The following is a 15,701-nucleotide window of genomic DNA, read 5'->3' as shown; positions in this document are numbered from 1 at the left end:
AACCAGGAAATATATACAGGATTAAAATGGAAGAGAAAATAACATTATGTAAGAAGTCTACATAAAAAGGAAGAAATGGACCCAATCTCAACAGTGGTTATCTCTGGAACTATGGCTGCTTTTGTTTATTTTTTAGCTATCACACACACACACACAACACACACACACACCACATACAAAGTTTCCATTAATGGATGAGATTTTATTTTTTAAATCATATAAAATGAGGGTTTTTAAAAATTAATCATTGGGCATAATTCAGTTTTACCACAAAGTTACTGTTTTCATTAAAAAGAAAGACTTGTGTCAGCACATGTCAGTTCATATTAATGTTCCATCAGCAAACGTTTACTGGTAATTTTAGCTGGCAGGATCTTTGGAAAACCTGAGAACACCAAGGTGGGAAACATGTGGTCCCTACTCTCGTAGAATCAACAGGCTGGTGGGAACAGACACCTGAGCAGAGCAGTTCAGTGACATGTGATAAATACAGTGACAGAAAAATGCACTGGGTAATAGGGAGCACCTGGGTATGCCACCCAACCCTGTCCCAATGGTGGGGGCTTCCCTAATGCAGAAGGAGCTCAGGAATAGGAAGGGCAAACAGAGGTCCGTTGGCTGTAAGGGGGTAAAATATTTTTCTCTACCCATCCAAGGTTCATGGATGAGGTATCCACAACAAAAGACAGATTAACAATAGAAATGCACAGAAAATGATTTAATAGATGTTTTTCATGACACAGGAACTTTTACAAGGAGATGAAAGCCCCAAGTAATGGGCTTCATAAACCTGAGTGTTTTTATGCTAGACTTGATGTAGAGTGGACAATGATGGAGACACATGACAGGGTGAAGGAGTATGAGCTAACGGCAGCAAATGGGTACATTTTGCAAGGACTACTTGTGCAGATTCTTCTCTGGGTTTCCTCATCTTCAGAGAGTAACGATGCTTCTTTCTTGTGGGATTAGAAAGGGAAACTCTCTCATGAGTTTTGTGATCTGCTTCAGGAAGGTCAGAGAGATCTCATGCTTTTGCATTTTTTAAAATCTTTCAGCTTAAAATATATTGGGGAAGTACGTCCTGAACCCCATCACAGTCCCTGAAGTAAAGGGGTACGAATTCCTGGTGAAGGAAACAGCATAATTGCCTCTCAGGTAAGTCTAGTAAGTTCTGTTTGGAAACTATTATTTTAGGTATTATGTTTTTCTCAACCATTTTCATCATAAAAATGTGTCTGCAAATTTCTTGAACCATAGATGTCCATGCAGATTCCATTAACAAGGGTCCAGTTCATTGATCTGAGATAGGTATAAGTGACATTCATATTCAATCATGACTAAGGACGTGAATATGGTTCATATTTGCCCCTTTAAAGATTCGTGTATTGGAGGCTTAGTCCCCAGTGTGATTGTGTGAGAGGTAATGGGCTGAGAGGGAGGTCCTTAGGTCATACAGGGAAATGCCCTTGGAAGGAAATGCTGGTCTCCTGGATTGAGTTCTTGCCAGAGAAAATTTTTATAAAAGTGAGCTGGACCTGAATCACCCTCTGACTTCCTGTTTTGGTGATGGAATCTTTTCTTTCCCATTCATTCCCATCACTGACATTTGCCATAAAGTCAAGCAGACAGGATAAACACTCACCGGAGCCTGCAGAACGCTGTTTGAACTTTCAGCTTCCAGAATTCTGAGCTAAATAAACCTCTTGTCTGTATAAAGTAGCTTGCCTCTGATATTTTTGTTTTTGTTGTAGTACATGACTACTTCTAAGTCTATATTTTGTTGTTGTAACAAATAAGAGAGAATGGAAGATAAGAATCCATTGGAAAAGAAAGAACTGAATGGGAAGAAGAAAGAGGAGGATAAAAGGTTACATAAGAATCTGACAGATAGTAAGCAGGATTGTATGCTGCTTTAGAATTCCAGCTATGGAGTCATATCCATAGGGTTTGAACTCTGCTAATAAGCCACTTATCAATTTTCTTAGCCTTCCCAAGCCTCAGTTTCCTCATCTATAAATAAGGTTGGTAATGGCTGGGGTGTTAGAATACAGATAAAATTCTTAGCTTTATGCATGTTAAATGCAAGCTATCAATATTAAGAAAACGTTTTAAGCAGGAGGAGGTATTAAGTGTTGCCACAAAGTTATATAAGATTAAGCCTGAAGTTTTCTAAAGAAAATAGCAATTTGAAAGTCACAGTAATCTCAGTGAAAGTGGTATAAATACAATGGTAGGGAAGAAATTCAGAATTTATTTGCAGCTCTATTTCTATATTCATTTAGAGCTCCAAAAATCTACAGGCTTGGACTATGTAACTTTATTGTCTGGTAGGAAGCCCTCGCATAAATTTGATTTAATATTGGTCTTCATTTTATTAAGAACTAATAAATGAAATGACTACATGAAGAACAATTAACATTGTGCCCTCCATTTTCAAAAAGTACGGATCTTAAAAATGGTTATGTGTGTAAGACCTGTGCATTTTGTGAAAAGCTGCTGTCAAGGGCATCATTAGTAGGTTGTCTGATGACCCTGTATGCTTTTTCTCCTTAGAGTTCAGAACCAAATTTTCCTCTCTGTGGAAGAACACATCATGCCTTGGGCAGTGCACAGAGAGGCAGGTAATACACTTCATCTCAGCTCTTCACCCAGACACCACTCCTGTTAAAGGACGTGCCTCTTCCATACACAGGATCCGAGGTTAGATTCTATTCTTCCTCTTTTATATTCTTCAGACCTCGGGTATTCATTTTCTTTTCTTTCTTTCTTTTTTTTTTTTTTTTGAGGGAGGGTTCTGAAGCCACTGAGGCAGAGCTCAGTCCTGCATTTCAGCATGTTGTCTGCCCTAGCCTGGGCAGCTGAGATCCCCAGTACCCTCTGACCAACCCCTGCAATGGTTCAGGCCAAGACTTGCGTCTTGAAGGTGCCATTTCCTTAGGCATGAAATTGACAACAATCCAGAAAATGAACAGTAAGGGAATGACCAGAAACAGAATAAAATAAAAACAGAAAGCAAAACTCTAGTTTTGACACTTTTAAAACAGCAAGTATTTTGATACTTACAAAATATGCTTGTGGAACAGCACTGTATGAAAAAAAAGGCTCAGTCAAATATACAAATTGTGATTAATAATATATAGAATGAAGTTAATATACTTTAATATGATAGGGAGGTAATTTAGAAAGATATAAAAAGAGAGAATTTTATATTTGCCAGACCTTCTTACTCTGCAAAAAAAAAAAAATGTCTTACGTGAAAAGAATGCTGGAAACTCTGTGGTTTGATAATGTTAAATCAACCCTCCTGAGACTGTCTTACTAATGACAGCAATTTGTCCATCAGCTCTTTCACCAAAAGATCAATTACTTTTTAGGATATGCAATGAATAAGCACTGTTTGGTCTCTTAAATCAGTTTCACACTTCTAAATAAGTGGCATTTTTTATTTCTGCTATTTGTTAATCAAACCCATAAAAATCAAACCTCAGCTGGTAGAAAGTAAATTTTGATTTGAGGATTTAAGCAAGGTTCTGTAACTCAATGAAACACAGGGTGAACTGCCTTTTAAAGTTAAGCTTTGGACTTGGAAAATAACTTTAAAGGAATTGTGGAACCAGTCTGCATTTGTGGTGTATGCTTATAGTAAACAAAAAGACAAATAAATGGAACTTAATTGTCATTTTTCATTTAATTAAAAAATAAACACATTGCCATGTCTTGAAAATTCAGCTACATATTCAGATGGACATTTTTCTTAAAACCAACCATACACTTCCTCTATTTTTCACCCCTGCTTTTTTCTGAACAATGTACTGCATCTTCTTTCTGTTCTTTCCTACTAATTAAAAACTTGGTCCATGTCACTCATTCCCTGTAGCACCTCCTGGAATCAAAAGGTAAGAACCTCTATTTACTTGTTTGGAGAATTTGATATATACTCCCATTGGGTGAGTGAAGAGACCTTTTGCACACATACACACACACACACACACATACACACACACAGAGAATCAATAAAAATATTCTGATTTAACAAATTCTTATAACTCAACTTCTTTTCCAATACTTACTGAGCCATAATACCACTCACACTTAGTTTCTCCCCAGTTCTCGGTACCAATTCTGTTTTACTCAGCTTTTTTGTTGCTGTGACCAAAAAACCTGACAAGAACTATTAGAGGAGGAAGCATTTATTTTGGTATTAATAGTTTCAGAGGTCTCTGTTCCTAGATGACCAACTCAGTTCGTGGGGGCCTGAGATGAGGCAGAAAATCATGGCAGAAGTGTATGGTGGAGGAAAATGACTAGGAACATCACATCAGGAAGCAGCGATATAGTCTAAGTTCAGCTCACACAAAATACAAACCCCAAAGACATGACCCCATAAACCTACCTCCTCCAGGAACACCCTACCTGCTTACAGTTATCACCAAGTTAGTCCCCTATCAGGAGCTTAATGCACCGATAGATTAAATCCCTTATCGCCCAATCATTTCATCTCTAAACCTCCTTGCATTGTCTCACACATGAGCTTTTGGGGGACTTCTAATATCTAAACCATAACATTGACACCGCTGGTTACTGGCCATGAGTTCTGCGTCCTCAACTTGTTGAAGTCTAACACTAGAGAAGCACACGGAGGCAAGCATATAAAGCAGGGTTTATTTAAAAAGAAGTAACATAGACTTCTCCTGGGAAGGAGAGGTGGGCCATAACTGGTATCCTGGTATCCCTAGAAGTGAGGTGTTCTGCCTTTTTTATATGTCTTGGGCTTCCTTTGTTCTCCTGTTCTCTTCCCCTTATCTCTCTCCTTCCTGCATACATGACTAGTGGGGTGGCCAAAAGATGAGCAGCAGATGGACAGGGAAGGGCCCATGGGACAGCCCAGGACATATTAATTAACAACTTTATAACTCCCTCTAGGGAGGGACAATTCTTGGCCAGGTTACCTTAGAAACAGGTTGGAGCAAAGGTAAGTTATCTTGATAAGGACAAGGTAAGGGCTCTGAGGGAATAGAAATTACCTCTTTCCATTCACAGCTTGGAAATCCTAGAGGCACCTCAAATTGAAGTTTCTCAAAGTGAATATATCTTCCTCTCAAATTGAAACCTTTAGAGTTTTATTTCAGTTTATAGTTTTGTCATAATCATATATGATTTTAAAAAAAACCTTATGAATCAGACTTGACTTTTCCTTTACCTGATCAGGTACCAGCTGATTATAGATCTGAAACATAGCTCATATTTTTTATTTCTTTTCCATTCCCACTTCAAACTTGTTAAAAGAAAACCCTTAGACAAATTAAATTTAGCAGAGTTTAATTGAGCAAAGAATGATTTGCAAATAGGGCAGGTCTCAGAACCAGAAGAGGTTCAGAGCTCTGCTCCACACGAGGGCAGGCTGCATTTATGGATGGGAAAGCTGGAGTGAGGTACAGAGACAGCTTCATTGGCTACATCTCTGCATTTGCCTTGTCTGAACATGGTCTGTCAGTTGGTGCCCTGTAATTGACTGAAGCTTGGCTGCTAGGATTGGCTGAGACCCAGCTATTTGTTATATTCCTAAAGTAAGCATTGGGTTACTTTCACATACTAAATTAGTCTGCAGTTTGTTACATAGGGACTCAAAGTAGGGGCATCCTCAGGCCAAATTTAGTTTACTTTAACATGCTTATCATCACTTCATTAGCGCCACAGTTGATGATCCTGGCGAGACTATTGCCCTGCTGGATGCAATGACTGCCCCTGGAAATAGACACCACTCTCTTCCATTCTGCTTCATCCCTGTGAGGAGGCCCAGGCCTTTCTCTCACTCCTGACTGTACAGGTGAGATAAGGCAGTGACTTTGGTGAGGTTTACATGAGAGGTCAGATAATGGAAGCAGAGTCTTTCACCTACTGGGCACTGGGAACAGCACCAAGCTACTTTCAGGTCCCCCAGGCACAGCTGAACTGTGAAAATACAGTAGCATCTAGCTTTCTGACTACCACAACACAATGCCAAGGTCTATCCCACAGTATGATAAACAATTAGACAACACTATTAACTGGTTGGGGGAAAAAAACTCACAAATGTTGTGAATACTATGTAAAGCCATATAATTCTGATTTACTTAGGTATAAAAATGAGTGTCCTGTCTAACCCTTTACAGAACAATATTCTAAAGGACGGAGTGCTATGTTAACCCTTAGAAAAATAGGAGTTGGGAGTTTTCAGATTTTGATTTTTAGCACGACTGAAACAACTTCAGACATTTTCAAAGGGGGAGAAAGTGCATTGACATCATTATCACATCAGCTGGATAACATTCTGTCAAAGGAAAACCTCTAAGCAATTCTCCTCAACTGACTCTAACAGAGTAATGGGCTACATTACACTTCATTAATCTTGTGCCCTTGAGCCTAAGAGAAGCACCCAAAAATCCAGCTCTGTGGATATTCTCTCTGTGGCCCTTGACTCCAGTTTACAGGGGTATCAGAATGACTCAAGCGTGTTTAAGCATTGGGACAACACAGGAAATTAAACTAATCTCTCCCAGAGTTGCTAGCTGCTAGAGTTTCTAGAAGGTTTTAAACCTTACTTAATGAAAGCTGCTCTAAAATGTGACCAACATGGACATCCTGAGGCAGATTTATTTTTTAAGTCCCAGAAGCTTTTATTTTAATGGAGACTTAGTGCAAACAGATGAGGTCAGATGTCTCCTGTAGGGGTTGTTCAATAGAGCAGGCTGTTTAAGCCATTTCTAAAGAGAAAAATAACAAGATCAGGAAATGCCTAAGGGCAACTACTTCTTGTCAATTCTTATTGTCACGGTAGGAAGAAGTCACATTTTTAGATTTTTTTTCCTCTATAATTGAAACCCTTGTCTTTCAACTGAAGACAAGAAATTTCAAGTTATGACAATTATAACTGTCAGTGGAACAGCCCTTTTACCTCTGAATAATATCTTCCAATTTTTATCAAGTACATCTATTGCACATTTTGATTTTGGTACTTGGAACTGGGAAACTGTTTTTTTATTTTTACATTTATTGTCATTTATTCAATATTAGGACCTGGGAAATTTTAATATAGCTATGTAGAAAGCATTTGTCATACTATAGTCCACTCCCAACATTTTTTTCTCTTCCTAAAATTTTTTATTTCATTTGTGTTTTCTATAGTCATTGTAGAAAATAATAGAGTATAAAACTGAGCCATAAGGAAAAACATCACTTATGGAAATATTAACCTGTTATCTTAGCTAATATTTTTGGTATATATTTTGCAGTATAATATTTAGTATAAAACCTTTTAATCCTTGTTTATACAAATAAAGGCATGCTAATTTGCATTAGATATTTTAAAATAACACTATTTTATAGTTTGAGACTTAAGTGCACCCAAAGGCCCATATGTTCATCACTAGCCTATGGCACTATCGGGAGGTGGCAGAATTATTACCAAGTGGAACAAAGCAGGCACCTTTACAGGTAAATTCCTACATTAATGCAACTTCATAGTGTTCATTCCTTTTGGTTCTCCTTAAACTTTCTTAGTAAAATTATGAAGAACTAGCCAGATCCTTAAGCCTCTCTAACTCTTTTAGGCTCTGAGGGTAAACTTTGCTCATTGCACTTTGAGCAATGCCCTGAACTGAGCATGCCCCAAAGCATTTGTCTCTGATATCTTAATCTTTTGGACATTTGCCCTATGGTCTTGAGCAAAGCATACCCAGAAATGTGTCTGTCATCTTTCCTTCTTGAACTATGATCTTCAACTGAGCATGCTCAGCAGGCTGTTCCTGAGTTTATTATTATATGAGTATATATAAGCTTCCCTGATAAAATCCCGATGCTTCCATTTCTCAAGATCCTTGCTTTATAACTCCAGTGCTCTGCTTGCTTGCTACAGGTAATAATTTTTCTCTATTCTTCTAGGTTTCAGTCATGCTCATTGACTTCATACTCAACAAGAAGAGAAACCTCTGCACACAAAAATCTTTAGGATGCAGGACTTTGTGGAAGGAAATTAGGTCACTGGGGACATGCCATTAAAGGGGATATTGGGATCCTGCCCTTTCACTTCTTTCTCTTTGCTTCTTGACTGCCGTGAAGGAAATAGGCCTCCTTCACCACATACTCCTGATGTTCTTGGGCACCACAGTCCTAAACAGTGGAACCATGTGAAATAGACTGAAAATTTGAAACTATAAACCAATATAAATATTAAAGTTGATTTCCTTTTCAAGTTGATTTTTCTCAGATATTTGGTCACAGTGACAGAAGCTAACATAGAAAATTAAATGGGTATCAACAAATGAAGCCAGTTTTGTTACTATGCCTGATAGTGTGGCTGAGAAGCATGTGTAATTTGCTTGTGAAAATGTTACAGAGCAATTCAGTTTTTATTTTTTGATAAAATTATTTTCAATCAATAAATAAATAATAAATAAAATTATTTTCTTTGATTCCCTTGGGAAGATTTTTTTAAAGGTATTTCCAACTTTATCCTGTCTGAACTTTTTCCCTAATCACCCCCCGACTCCACCATTTTTGTCTACCTCTTGCATATGATATTCTAAATTCTAAAGATAGCCCTCTATAATGCTCTCTTTTCCTGAACTCAAAGATAACATTTCTATTGGAAAATAAAATGCGAATATTGGCCCCAGGAGGTTGAACTTCCCTTTGGTGTAATGAAAAAATGGCAGGCAGTTGCAGACAGAGGCTGTTGTGCTCTTGGAAGATGACACCCCCCCCCCCATTGATTTCGTGCCTTTTGTCCCACTCTATTACCTTTTTTCTCTCATAAAAGCTGTTCATGTCTCTGAACCCTACAGCCCCCAAAATATAGAGACTTGAGAAAAACAAATGCTCTCCTCTATCTTCCTCGGGGATGGCTAGCTTTGAATAAACCTGTTTTCCATCAACAACTTCTATCTCCTGAACTTTGGTTGAGCAGCAAGCAGTAGGTAGAAGCTGAGTTCATGAGATCTTAGATAGAAACAAAGACTTTATTTGTTACCATAAGGGTGTCCAAGGAGGATTCCTCAGAGGCAGATCAGACCTCTAATCAGGCCTCCCAGGCTCTTGATACATTGCAGGAAAGAATTTAAGGGCCTGTCAACATGTAGTATGGCAAGAGATTTATTGTAAAGGGACAGTACACTTTCAAGTATGAGAGTGCAGGCAATCACAGAGAGAGTGAATAGCTCCATTTTAGTTTGGAGTTTAATGTGTATAGAATAGATAAAGGGCTGGACTAGAAGTGGAGTCAGGACAGGATTATGCAATTTGTGACAGTTTTCTTTGTGCTTGCACATTGCCCTTTCATGTTCTAATAATGCTGCTTCCTATGTTGCATCTCTCATTAGTATCTTCAGTCTCCACCTGGGGATGAGTGTCTTACTATTACAATGGCTTGATTACCAAAGTCTTTGATGTGTATTCTCACTAAGGAGTGATTCCTTCAGAGACCTTATGCTTATATTCCAGTTTCATTGCTTTTTCATCCCACTGTCAAGCTGCAGTCAAGGACACAGGGGCCAGGAGAAGGGCAGGGTTGCTGATGAGTAATTTACCCAATGGTTGATGGGAATTTCATGTATTCTAAAGTTTCATGGGTGTTTTCTCTTTCAAGACTCAGTTTTCTCTCTGTAATCCTAAATTCTTATCTCACATTGGGAATTGGATTAGAGGCCATCTGTGTTATACTCTGGCAAATACAAAACAAAACAAAAACCTTGTCTACATTTGGTTCATGCCCTGAGACTTTGTAGGAGGTTGAGTTTAAAGTTATGGCAATGTTTTGTCTGGTGTATAAAATCTTGAGGCATCACAGTATTCAGACTGTGGTATGGGAATTGCTGGATGCTTTTAACCAGATTTGCAGTGAAAATCAGGAGTAAAGAGCAGGACAAGAAGATTTGAAAAACCTACATTTCGACCAGAAAAGAAGTGCATGTGAAGTTCTATCAAAGGGGAATGAAGTTACTAAAGAAGCCATAGCCATTAAAAACAAACCAAGTAGCATTTGTGTATGTTTTTGTTTAACTTGTGGACATAGACAAATAGCTGCAAAAAATAATTCTCTTATAACCCAGAACTCATTGTTCAATTTAAGTTTAGATACATATCAGCACAAATACTATTACTGAGACAATTTAAAGTTATGGGGGATCAACAAGCAGAAAGGTATCCATATTTACCGCAGATCTGTACTATTTCTCATCTTGATAGGTTAGGAATGAATATGATTTGAGCTTGTTCATATTTAGAGAAACTGTCAGCAATTAAGAACCAGGAAGATCCATCTACCCTAACAGTAATCCTAGAGTCAATCTTGAAGAAATTAGATACCAAATATCCTACATGGAGCATCCTGAAGTCATCACCACTATGTCCATAATTCAAATGGAAATAAAAGAAGGAATTATAGGATGATGGTACATCTGTTCTTTTAAAGCATCAGTTCTTTCAAAAGGGGCTCTCTTGAAGATAAATCTTGAACTTCAGCTTTAGAGAAACAAAGGTGACCTTGATGAACAGTGAAAAATTTACACGTAAAAATTTCTTTAAAAAAAATATTTATTGACTTTAAATAATCTTGTCTAATGTTAAGCATTAAAAAAAAGAAACCCAACAACAACTTTTACACTGTTTGTAGAAAGTTAGCATATATTTTTGACTCAAAGTTTCTCTATTTTTTATGTGAAAGGGAAAAATATAATTCTAGAAAAAAAAAAGAAAAGAAGAAGTCAAGTACTTTTTACTGAACCATAAAAAATATCCCTTGAAGTGATCTCAAGAATCTGAAAGATCCTACCCATGAGGCTGAAGAGTATAAAAGTGTAAACTTATTTGAAGAACTTATCTTTTTGGAAGAGAGCCTTGGGGCACCCTATTCTCACAGGACAGCCTAAAGAATTGTTTTGCTGAGATTAGTTTCATGTGTTCAGCTGTCAAGGCACTCAGAGGACATTGAAGCCATGGTTCAAGTGATTCCTGGTAGAGCTTGTGTCAAAAGCAGACCTTGGCATCATCCACACGATGCCAGTTTTGCAGGTATGAAGAATGATTTAGTGGTGTCATGGAGATGTCTATCAAGATTTCAAAGGAAAGCCTGGGAGGCCAGCCACATGTTGTGGGGTCAGGTTCCCTGCAAGTAGACCCTGAAAGGGTGATGCATAGAACCATGAGAGTGAAGCAGAAGCTGTAATGAAGACCCCAGAAAGATGGAGATGCCAGGAATATGGAACACCTGGTAAAGAGAGCTGCAGGAAGCAAGCAGCCCAAAAGCAAGGCCAACCAAGTCATAGGGATGAGGCTGACAAAGGTCTTTGAAGTTCACATCATAATGTGTACCTCAGATATTGTCCGTGAGTTGTAGGATTTAATGTCTCCACAGTTTCATTTTTATCTTGCATGGATCTGATTCCTCTGGACTATTTTCCCTTTTCCTCCCTTTTATATGGAAACATTTCCCCTCTGCTATTGTATGTTAGAACTGTGTTAATTTGTTTACAGCTAAGAGTTTGCCTTGAGTCCTAGAGGTCCCTTTGGACTTGAACTTTTGTGAAATGAAGAATATTTGAGATTGGAGTAAATCTTGGGGAAGGATTCTGCAATATGAGAGGGACATGAGCTTTTAGAAGCCAGGAGCAGATTGTTATAGCTCGAGTTTTGAATGTACCCCAAAGGCATATGTGTTGAAGGCTTGGTCCCCAGTCCCTGGCATTTGATCAGGAGGTGGTAGAATCTTTAGCAGATAGAGCCTAATGCAAGGAAATGGGTCATTTGGGGTACAATTTTGAAAGAGATGTTCAGACCCTAGCCTCCTCTTTCCATTCTTTTTGCTGCTAGCCACCATGAGGTGAAGAGCCCTACTCTATCACGTGCTCTCATTATAACAAACTTTGTGTCACAGACCCAAAGCAAGGGAATGAAATGACCATGGATTGAAGCCACTGGAACCATAATGAAGCAGACCAGGTTACCCACACACATACACACCAAAGACCCCAGAAAGATTTTTACTAAGGGAATCAACAGGATACCAGCAAAGACTTCTACAGAGGTCATTGTGGTTGGTAGATTCCTCTTTTTGGTAAATTCCAGGTTTGCAGAAAAACAAACTTGTTAATCCTCTGCCTAGCCTAAAAATATGGAACAAGAGGTAACTGTTATGACTCCACCCACTGTCATATAGCCACTGCACTGAGAATAAATCTAAAAGAATTTCCAGATTCATGGTCCAGAGAATTTTAGGCAATAGCTCTCTGGACCACTGTAGATAACAAACCTGCTAATTCCTTGGGTGTCTGGCCTCATGGGTCTTACATCAATAAGCCAAAACAGTTCTTTGTTCCTTTTAAGCTAATTCTCTCAGGTATTTTGTCACAGTGAAAAAAAGTGACTAACATCCATTTTATCTATTTGTCTATAATTATATCTATGTAAATATCTATATTTATACTTAAATATTTTTAAATATATGTTTATTTTTATATCTATAAAAATGTAAACGTTTTTCAGTAATATATTGTAACCATCTTTTGCATTAAAATGTAATATGACATTAAAAATTTTAATGAGTGCTCATAAAATATTCCAAGTAATGTTACATTATAAATAATTCAACCAATTCCCTATTGCTTAATATTTTAGCTAGATATTAGTTGATATAGGCTAGGTTATGTTGTAATAACAAATAAGTACTGAATTTTAGTAGCTTTAAACAATGAAGTTTGTTTCTTGTCATGCAATGTATGCTTGCTATGTATGGTGCTCCACATTGACAGCACTCCGAGACATTTGCTAACATAGCAACCTCAACATGTTTTCTGCTTGCCATGAGAGGACAAATATTTTATTACACAGGTAACCTGTATGCTGCTTCTCACACCCCCTTAGACAATGTTACCATGGAACCTGAACTAGAAGGCAAAGAAGTACAATTCTACCATGTATTCAAAATTGAGATGAAATTGTTAAAAAATGTTAAAAATGAATAAGAAACATGAATAAGAGTTGAACCACTTATGACAGATGTATTTTAAAGGAAAACTCAAGTTTGAAAGTGCTCTGAGTCTGGTCCAAGGACAATTAGCGACTGAAGGGCTGTGTTAAAATTCACATATGTAATGTGACAGGGGCCGAGAAGTAGCTTCACTCACAGCACAGGCTGGGGAAGGAAAACTAGATCAGGCCCTATCTATGTTTCCTTTTAAATTATTTTCCCCACACACTTATTAAATTTTCTCATTGCTCCAATTTTTCTAGAAACATTATCACCAGAAAAAATTACTTAATTCATAAATTATAGCCTGAGCTTTGTTTCATGAGTATTAAATCAGCCTTCAACCTCTGGGTGCATAATTTCCAACTTTTTGATTACACTTAATTACAGCAATAAAAATACTCTTCCTTTAGGGTGTTAAATTTAGCACATTTTCCTTTCTCCTGAAAAATTCTATTTTCACAAGAAAAATAACAAAAAATTAATAATATTTATTAAAATCCTCAAATTGAGCTGTCTTAGTCCGAAAGATGTTTATTTAAATAGATAAATTTGTAATTTCAGTTATTGATCCATATTTTATATATGTATATTACATTTTGTATATATTTATATGCACACACAGAGAAACTCATTCACTTACCATGGGGTTATATTTTAATAAACCCATTGTAAGTTTAAAATATCTTTAAGCAAAAATTGCATTTCATACACTTAACCTACCAAACATAATTTACTCTAGCCTACCTTCATTAAGTATGTTCAAAATACTTGCATTAGCCTGCAGTTGGGCAGAATAGCTAATGCAAAGCTTAGTTTATAAGAAGTTGTTTACTTTCTTATGTAACTTATTGAATTCTGTGCTGAAATGGAAAACAGAATGGTTATATGGGTAAACCTTCCCACAATCATCAAGTTGAAAAATCCTAAATCAACTCATTGTAAACAGAGGACCATCTGTATATATTCTGAGCTTTCAAAGAGAGCTGCTTTCTGCTTATTGGGTTGAAGATTTAACTATTCTCTCCTAAATTGACATGTTTTCTTGTTTAATGAAATGTTTTCACTTTTTTATTTTTCACTTTCTTGTTTTCAAATTTCCCATGTGGAATTTCAGGCTTTTTATTCATAACTTGTTTTATTTTATTGCCTCTTTATCTCAGTGTTGAATAGTTTTACTAAAGCAAAATTAATACAGCTACATTCAAAATGAGATGTTCCTCATTATTTAGATGTTTATATATTATATATATATATATATGCATATATATATAAAGTAAATTCACAAAACATATTGTACAAATACATAATTTCTTTTTTAGCATTCTAAATGTTTGGGAGTCACAAAAAATATCATTCATCATCCTAATGCAGGAAAAATGCAATAAACATTTTGTACATATCTCCCAGTACTTAAAGAAATTTTTAATATAGTTGAGGTCACAAAACCAATTAAAATGCTAAATCCTTCATTTGTTTTCTTTTTAACTTATAGAAATTTTCTTATATTGTATACATTTTTATAATTATTATTTTAAATATGGTATAATATTTCATTGCATGACAATGCCAAATGAGTCTCTAATGCATTTAGAATATTTTAGATTTAAATCATATTACATTTTTAAAAATGGAACATCTTTCCAGTTGTATCTTGGTAAAATAGTCCTAAATGGGTGAAACAAAGAATACACATATTTTTGAGGCTCCTAATGCTTATTTTAAAAATTTTTTCTAACAAAGATTTCACAAATAGATGAGATTGATTATTTCATTCTTTACCTGGACAATATAAAATATTATTTCTTCATAAAATTATGGAAATTTTATTAAAAATGAAATAAATGTTTTTAAATTCCAGCTCTTTGATTACTCGTGAAATTGTCATATACTCTTAAGCCATTCATATTTAATCTTATATGGACCACATATTTCCCTTGCCCATTAACAGTGGTCACCAAGATTATAATATTTTCCTTTTAGATTTTGTGTGAATGCATGGTATCTGAATAATAATAACCAGGTGTCATAATTGTGGCAAACCTATATATCTAGACTGTGGATTGTTTTTAACCAAAATTGCCCTCAGACTATGACTTCCATCTACCCAGAGGGAAGATGGCAGCACCTAAGCCCTCACAGGTCACATTTGTTGGTACCACTTCTGAAAACCCAGGCAACAGCTTTGGAAGGTCTTCTGCTCAAGCACTGAGGTAGACGCAGCCCTGAGATAGAGTGTCAGACCAGCTCAAAGGAACACTTTTATTTTGGGGGTGGGGGTGCATCTATAGGGTAGGCAGAAAAATAATTTTAAAAATTAATAATATTTATCAAAATCTTCAAATTGAGCTGTCTTAGCCTTAAAGATGTTTATTTAAATAGATAAACTTGTAATTTCAAGTATTGACCCATATTTTTAGATATGTATATTACATTTTATATACATTCATATGCACACACAAACACACCGAGAAACTCATTCACTTACTGTGGGGTGACATTTTAATAAACCCAAGTTGAAAATGTCTTTAAGCAAAAATTGCATTTCCTATACTTATTGATGTCCACTGATGTCCTTACACGTAGACGTGGGTCTTTTGTTGAGCCTGCAGTCTTCTTCATCCTGTCTCTTCATGTGATGCAGGTCCTCCTACTGTCTTGAGACTATACCTTAGGGTGTGTCTTTTGCAATATTAATCAA

At 36.5% G+C, this 15,701-nt stretch overlaps 1 pseudogene; it reads left to right on the top strand.

The window, feature by feature from the left end:
* The first annotated feature begins 10,010 nt into the window (after positions 1-10,010).
* On the top strand, positions 10,011-10,129 carry LOC120889382 (small nucleolar RNA SNORA40; annotated as a pseudogene).
* The last annotated feature ends 5,572 nt before the right edge of the window (positions 10,130-15,701 follow it).

The sequence above is a fragment of the Ictidomys tridecemlineatus genome, chromosome 8 (genome assembly GCF_052094955.1).
Source record: "Ictidomys tridecemlineatus isolate mIctTri1 chromosome 8, mIctTri1.hap1, whole genome shotgun sequence".
NCBI classification, from domain to species: domain Eukaryota; kingdom Metazoa; phylum Chordata; class Mammalia; order Rodentia; family Sciuridae; genus Ictidomys; species Ictidomys tridecemlineatus.
The sequence above is the reverse complement of the archived record's forward strand: the minus strand, read 5'-3'. Positions and strand labels throughout refer to the sequence as shown.